Raw genomic sequence first — 7,044 nt, forward strand, 5'->3', positions numbered from 1 at the left:
ATGAATGCTGTAACTGGTGGCAAAAGTTTGATTAGGCACAGGACATTAATACAGCTTCAAAATATTTCCTATCAAATGACTGATTACAGAGGACAAAATACCTTCACAGTGGAGAAGCTGGCAGACACCACCTTCCCTCAGTAATCAAAATCAACATCTCCAGTAATGGGACAAGTCAATATCATGTGCCTCCTGGATGTGAAGTGCTAAAAAGGATACAGCATCATTTCTATGATATTGTTGCCAAAAGGCACAGCTCAGATCAAGAAGAAGCATCAGACAAACCCAGACTCAAGGACACTGAAACTAGCCTGTGTTCTTCAAAAATGCTGAAGTCATGAAAGACAAAACAGACTGACGCACTGTTCTAGTTTAAAGAACTCTAAAAGGATTTAGCAACTAAGAGCGCGTGGATGGGGTAATTTGTGGCAGTGAACTGTAATCTCCTAGTTACTTGTAGACATCCTCTGTGTCTTGTTCATGGTTGAGGCCTCAGGGCTCATTGTTATACCTGGCACATTACACCTAGACAGAATAGTGATACATATATGGATGGATAGATGGATGGGTCCATAGATGCTTGGTTGATTGACTGATGATAGTGGTAGATGACCGATTAGAAAGAGATGGATGGATAGATAGATAAATGAACAAAGTAACTCAGTATCAAACTCCAGAGTGTTTTGGACTCTGGACTTAAATTCCTGAGATCCATGGCAAAACTGTTTACCAGTTTTACTCATTGATACCGAAAATTATCAAAGGACTTTGAGGTAGAGATTTCCTTTTCCGCAGCTTTTTTGGGGGTTTTATGACTTCGAAACGACAATACTGCGTTCTGCCACGTGGTGGCGCCAGCACAACACCAGAGGCCTTCAGCGGCGCCCTTTCGCCTTGTCTTCTGACTGGTTGTGACGTCACCCACCCCGGTGGACGGTGAAAGTGAAAGTGAAGTCGCTCAGTCGTGTCCGACTCTTTGCGTCCCGTGGACTGTAGCCCACCAAGCTCCTCCGTCCATGGAATTCTCCAGGCAAGAATACTGGAGTGGGTTGCCATCTCCTTCTCCAGGGTATCTTCCCGACCCTGGGATCGGACCCCGGGATCGAACCCCGGGATCGAACCCCGGGATCGAACCCCGGGATCGAACCCCGGGATCGAACCCCGGGATCGAACCCTGGGATCGAACCCAGGTCTTCCACATTGCAGGCAGACGCTTTAACCTCTGCACCACCAGGGGAGCCTTTAAATAAAAGAATCAAGGGAGGAAAGGAAGCCAGGCTGAAAGAAGAAGGGGTAGGAGGCGGGAGAGGGGGCGCGAAGGGGTGGCCTTACAAACGTCTCCTGCCACCTACAGATACCCAGGCGTATGGGTATGGGACTTTTCTCTGGGCCTCCAGAGAAGGGAGGACTGGAACTCGGCCCTAGCAGACCAGAACCAGAATTCGAGTTCTCTGCCAAGAGGAGGTGATCAGTCTCCAATCCTCAGCTCAGGCTGAGGGCCCTTCGACCAGATTTCTGTGTCCAGGACCGGGGAACTAGAAAAACAGGAGAGGATAGGAAGATTTAAGGAGAGGAAAGAGAGAGGGAAGGGGAGAGAGGGCAATAAAGTCTCTTGTTCCTTACCGGTCAGGGTTCTTACGGTAAAGACTTTACTGCTGCTGCTGCTAAGCTGCTTCAGTCGTGTCCTGTGCGACCCCATAGACGGCAGCCCACCAGGCTTCCCCTTCCTGGGATTCTCCAGGCAAGAACACTGGAGTGAGTTGCCATTTCCTTCTCCAATGCATGAACGTGAAAAGAGAAAGTGAAGTCGCTCAGTCGTGTCCGACTCTTAGCGACCCCATGGACTGCAACCTACCAGGCTCCTCCATCCATGGCATTTTCCAGGCAAGAGTGCTGGAGTGGGGTGCCATTGCCGTCTCCAAAAGACTTTACTAGGTGCTTGTATTTTGTTATTTGGGTCATCACGGCAATAGTTAAAATTCTCAGACTCAAAGAAATCATCCCAGCTTCACAAAAGGGTGGAGAGGGGTATTTTCTCTCCAAGAACCTGTCAGCGAGTGAGCAAGCTGTTCCACTGGGAATGAGGAGAAACCATTGTCAAGTAGTTTTCCCTCTGGGCCTGCCTCTGAGGTCAAGCAGGCTCTAGGGACTGAGAGGAGGGGTAGGAGGGAAGGGAGTCTGCAATCAGACCAGATTCTGCTTCTGGAATGAGCCTTCAGTGTCTTTGGCATTTCCTGCCATGGGGCTCAGGGGCACCCTCCACCCTGACCCCGATTCCTCCCCGACCCAGCCTGACCTTCACACTCACCTCCTTAACCATTTTATGACTCCCTCGAGGACCTGCTTCCCTGGTGGCTCAGCCGGAAAACGTCTACCCCGCAATTCAGGAGACCTGAGTTCGATCCCTGGGTCAGGAAGATCCCCTGGAGAAGGAAATGGCAACCCACTCCAGTATTCTTGCCTGGGAAATCCCATGGATGGAGGAGCCTGGTAGGCTACAGTCCATGTGGTCACAAAGAACCAGACATGACTGAGAGACTTCACTTTCCTTTCCTTTGAGGGCCTGCAGAGGAGCCAGCCGCCTCCCCACCTCCCAGGCTCACCTCTGGGCCCTCTGCCCGCCTCCACACTCCCACTCCCCTCCACCCTACCCACCACCACCACGCCCTGCAAGAGGCCAAGAGAGAGTGCCCTGGGTCTCTGGTTTGTAACTGGCCCTACATGCCCCCAGTGGGTGGAAATGGGGTAGAGAGACTGGGCTGTGTGATACCAGCATTAACATCCACACCTGAAGGAAGGACCAGTCCAGCCACAGAGCGTGAGAGGAGGAGGGAGGCAGCAGGAGACACTTGCAGGAAACTGATCAAGAACATTCCCACCTTCCTCCTAGAGAAGACGTCACAGGCCCCCACCCCTGGGAAGAAACCTTCTGATTCTCCTTTAGAGAGGGATGGTGCACCCCACCCCCACGAAAAACAGGGACCCTAGAAACAATCATCATGGATGTTAAATCTGGGCTCCTAGAAACTCTGAGGATCAAACTGGTCCATCCTAAAGGAAATCAGTCCTGAATATGCATTGGAAGGACTGATGCTGAAGCTGAACCTCCAATACTTTGACCACCTGATGCAAAGAACTGACTGCTTAGAAAGGACCTGATGCTGGGAAAGATTGAAGGCAGGAGGAGAAGGGGACGACAGAAGATAAGATGGTGGGATGGCATCACCAGCTCGGTAGATATGAGTTTAAGTAAGCTCCAGGAATTGGTGATGGACAGGGAGGCCTGGCCTGCTGCAGTCCATGGGGTCACAAAGAGTAGGACACGACTGAGCAACTCAACTGACTGAAACTCAGTTCAGAGAAAAAAACTCTGAGTTCAGGGATCCCTTTAGCAGGACACAAGGCCCTAAGCAGCATCTCCTCTACCCTATATAAGTGACATGCGGGCATGCTAAGTTGCTTCAGTCGTGTCCGATTCTTTGTGACCCCATGGACTGTTGTCCACCAGGCTCCTCTGTCCGTGGGATTCTCAGGGCAAGAATAGTGGAGTGGGTTGCCATGCCCTCCTCCAGGGGATCTTCCCAGCCTACCAATCAAACCTGCGTCTCCTGCAACTTCTGCATTGCAGGAGGATTCCTTACCGCTGAGCCAACAGGGAAGCGCATATAGGCAACACAGACAGTGAAGAAAACAGCAAGCTTTGCCTTGGGGAAGCTTTGTGTCTATGATCCCTCCGTCAACAGACCTCTACCAGGGACCCATCAGGCGCCAGGCACTGTGCCAAGGTCACAAAGTGAGTAAGAAAGACCCAGTCCTCCATTTCAGGAACTTACAGGCTAGGCAGGGATCAGACCCATAAATATTTGTCACACCTGGTTATAAATGCTGTAACAGAAGTTATACAAAAAGTGCTAAGGTAACAGCTCTAATTATTCATTATCATGTTTTCTGATTTATATTCAAGTCCACATCATAGAATATACACGAGAGAGCACTTATGTCTTGAGATGGCTTGCATTTCTGATCAGTTTCTAGAAAAGAATTCCTCCAGGCCACTCCCTTCTGAATATGAGTCAGGAAGCTGAGGCTTCTCCGGCATAAACTGGGTCAGAGCAGGGGTGACTGGGCCCCACTGCAGGTTCCAAGCAGAGTCTGGACACAGCCTGAGGTGGGTGGAGGCAGGTAGCAGGACCAGACCCCGCTCTGAGAAGCGGAGGCCTCCGTGCCAGCCCCAGCCCTCTCCTACGGCTGCCACAGCCCTTCTCTGGCCTCGGCCTCTCATCTGGTGATGAGATGGGAGGAGACGGTCCTGCCCTCTTCTCCACCTCCAAGCCGGTAGCCTTGGTGAGTCTCATCCTTGCCATTAGATGCTGAAGAACCTCCGCTCTCTGAGTCAGACCCTGTGCGGCTACATCGCTAGGACATGACTCAGACCCCAACTCAGCTGGGAGGCTCCTCTGGTAATATTCCCTTATTTGGCCCCAGGCAGGGGCTCACTTGGGAGCTGCTGGGCAGGGCCTCTTTCTGGGCCAAGGAAGAACCTGAGTGCTGAACACCCAGGCAGGGACAGCCGGTCACGGGCTCCGTAACTGACAGGCTCATCCTCAGAAGGGACTAGTGCTAAGGAAGTTCTTCCCAAGCTTTAAATCATATGGAAGTTTAGGTTATAAACTGTCTGGAGAATGACTTGGGCGCCGTTAAGATTCACTGTGCCTGGAAGCCCAAATTAACATTCTAAAAGGTAAATATCTCTGTAGAAAAGTCGAGCAAGTGTCTGCTTGTGTGTGTGTGTGGTGTGTGTGTTTATTATAGAAGACAAACAACCTCTCCGAGGAGGAAGCATCAGGCAGTGCAGACATCCTAGTTCTGCTCCCAGCTCTGGCTGCGTGCACACGTGGCCCCTGTGGCTGGAAGCTGAAAGCAAGAGTGGAAGATGGACCAGGCAGATTCTGAAACAGGAAGAGCTGGATCAGTTGTACACAAAGGGCACAGGCAGAGGAAGGGGAGCTGGTGACGGTGGTTGAGGAAGAATAGGCTGAGACCTGGGAGGAAAGCCAGGGGAGGGAGTGTCCACGGAAACAGAGGGGGAAAAGGTTTTGAGGAGGGAAAGGGCTGCACAGGATGAAGCAAGAAGAGAGAAGCCTTCCAACCTGCCAAACAGCTCAAAAGGTATGGCTCAGAATATCATCTATAGTCTTTGAGAAACCAAGATCTTCTTTAAAAAAAAAAAAAAATTGAGCCATTAGGAAATGTAGATGTCTTTTTAAATTTTATTTATTTATTTTGACCGTGCTATGCCACAAGTGGGATCTAGTTCCCAGCCAGGTATTGAACCCATGTCCCATATAGTGGAAATGGGAGTCTTAACTACTGGGCCACTAGGGAAGCCCCAGAATGAAGATCTTTGATTGAGAACCTGGAAGCCATCAGTGACTGTGCAGTCTGGGCCATACTGGTGAATAAGGGTCAGAAAGTTCATTTTTCGCCCCATTGGTTCTGCAAACCACATGGCCCTGGGTCTAGGGCTGCTGCTGCTGCTGCTAAGTCGCTTCAGTCGTGTCCGACTCTATGCAACCCCATAGACGGGCAGGGCTTCCCAAATGCAGCTTTGCGTTCAAATTCCAGCTCCCCCACTCACTGGCTGGATGACCCCAGGGAAGTAACTGGAACTCCTGGTGCTTCAGTTTCCTCATCTGTAAATGTGGGGAAAACAACAAGACCCATCTCCTAGGGTTACTGTGAGGAATAAAAGAAAAAAAAATGTGCAGAGTATTCAAGATGAAGACCAACTCTCCCTAGGCTGCTCCAGCCCCTGACATACAGCAGAGGCGCCGAGCTGGCCATTTCTGTCCACCTCTAACAGGCCAACTTTGCTCAGGTGTCCTTCGTGAGTTGGCTGGGACTTTCTCAGGTGGCACTGCTGGCCCACCAACCCCGTCATCTTTCCTTCTCTTTCTCTCTTTCCACAGGTGTCAGGCTTATACTGTGGTCCAAAGACTCCCCGACATCCTCTGCCCCCTCTGCACTTCTCTTTCATGGGTATCACCCCCAATCAACATCTTGCATGTCCAGTTTCACGCTGGCATTTGCTCCCTGGAGGACCCACATTGACAAACTAGGTAAAACAGAATTCTTCGCTATGGGACTTGCCTAAGTCTTTAACATAAGAATATACATTATGATTCTCAACAGGGTAACATAATCGGAAATGTGTCCCAGATTTATTTGATCTCTAAAAGCTAACACACACATACTCACACCCACAACACTGCAGAACAGCCATTGACGTCTCATGGAACTTACGATCTGCTGAGTAAAGTTTGATAAACACTGAAGGGGAAGGCCTCTACAGTTCCATCCCTGGGATTCTGTCACAGGGCTCTCAAAAGGTGAAACACTTCAGTAATTAGAGTGCTTCCAGGGCTTCGTTGTACAGAAGGGAAGTCCCAAGTCCTCACTTGATTTTTCTCAACAACCCAAGAGATATTTATGTCTCCTCTGTTTGCACATAGTACATTATTAATACTGATGTAATCATCCCTATTTTACAGATGGAAAAACTGAGGCTTAGGAAGGTTAAGACACTTGCCTCAGATCCACACTTAAGTTCCTGGTGTTGACACTGAGTCATGATCATTTTGAGATGTTGCCTTGATGGGCGGCCAAAGGGAGTGGGGAAATGGAAAGGTTCCTGAATCTAGGTCCCAGGAATAAATTGGATGACAGCAAAAACAAGATGTCACTAGGTTGAGCCCTGTGCCTAAAGGAGAAAGAAGGTAAAAAGTAACAGCAAGAGAGTGGTGCCTGCGCCCAGGTGGAATGCGATATTGCACAGAGGAGAAAAAAATACCCCAAACTGCCAAATAGCATCTGTAACAGAGTGTGGGGAATGTGGAGGGGCATGGGGCTTCCCTGGTGGCTCAGATGGAAAAGAGTCTGCCTGCAGTGCCGGAGACCCAGGTTTGATTCCTGGGTTGGGAAGATCCCCTGGAAGAGGGCATGGCAACCTACTCCAGTATCCTTGCCTGGTGAATCCCATGGACA

General features: G+C 50.1%; 1 long non-coding RNA gene across 2 annotated transcripts; it reads left to right on the forward strand.

The window, feature by feature from the left end:
- The first annotated feature begins 926 nt into the window (after positions 1 to 926).
- Positions 927 to 6,732, forward strand: LOC138416009 (uncharacterized). Of its 2 annotated transcripts, none has more exons than XR_011247476.1 (3): positions 927 to 1,030; positions 3,629 to 3,793; positions 5,970 to 6,732. It is a non-coding gene; the product is annotated as an uncharacterized lncRNA (long non-coding RNA). The 2 variants fall into 2 exon arrangements; XR_011247475.1 differs by lacking the exon at positions 927 to 1,030 and adding an exon at positions 1,631 to 1,755 and having other exon boundaries at positions 5,970 to 6,331.
- The last annotated feature ends 312 nt before the right edge of the window (positions 6,733 to 7,044 follow it).

This window comes from Ovis canadensis, chromosome 12 (assembly GCF_042477335.2).
Source record: "Ovis canadensis isolate MfBH-ARS-UI-01 breed Bighorn chromosome 12, ARS-UI_OviCan_v2, whole genome shotgun sequence".
In the NCBI taxonomy this organism is placed as follows: Eukaryota; Metazoa; Chordata; class Mammalia; order Artiodactyla; family Bovidae; genus Ovis; species Ovis canadensis.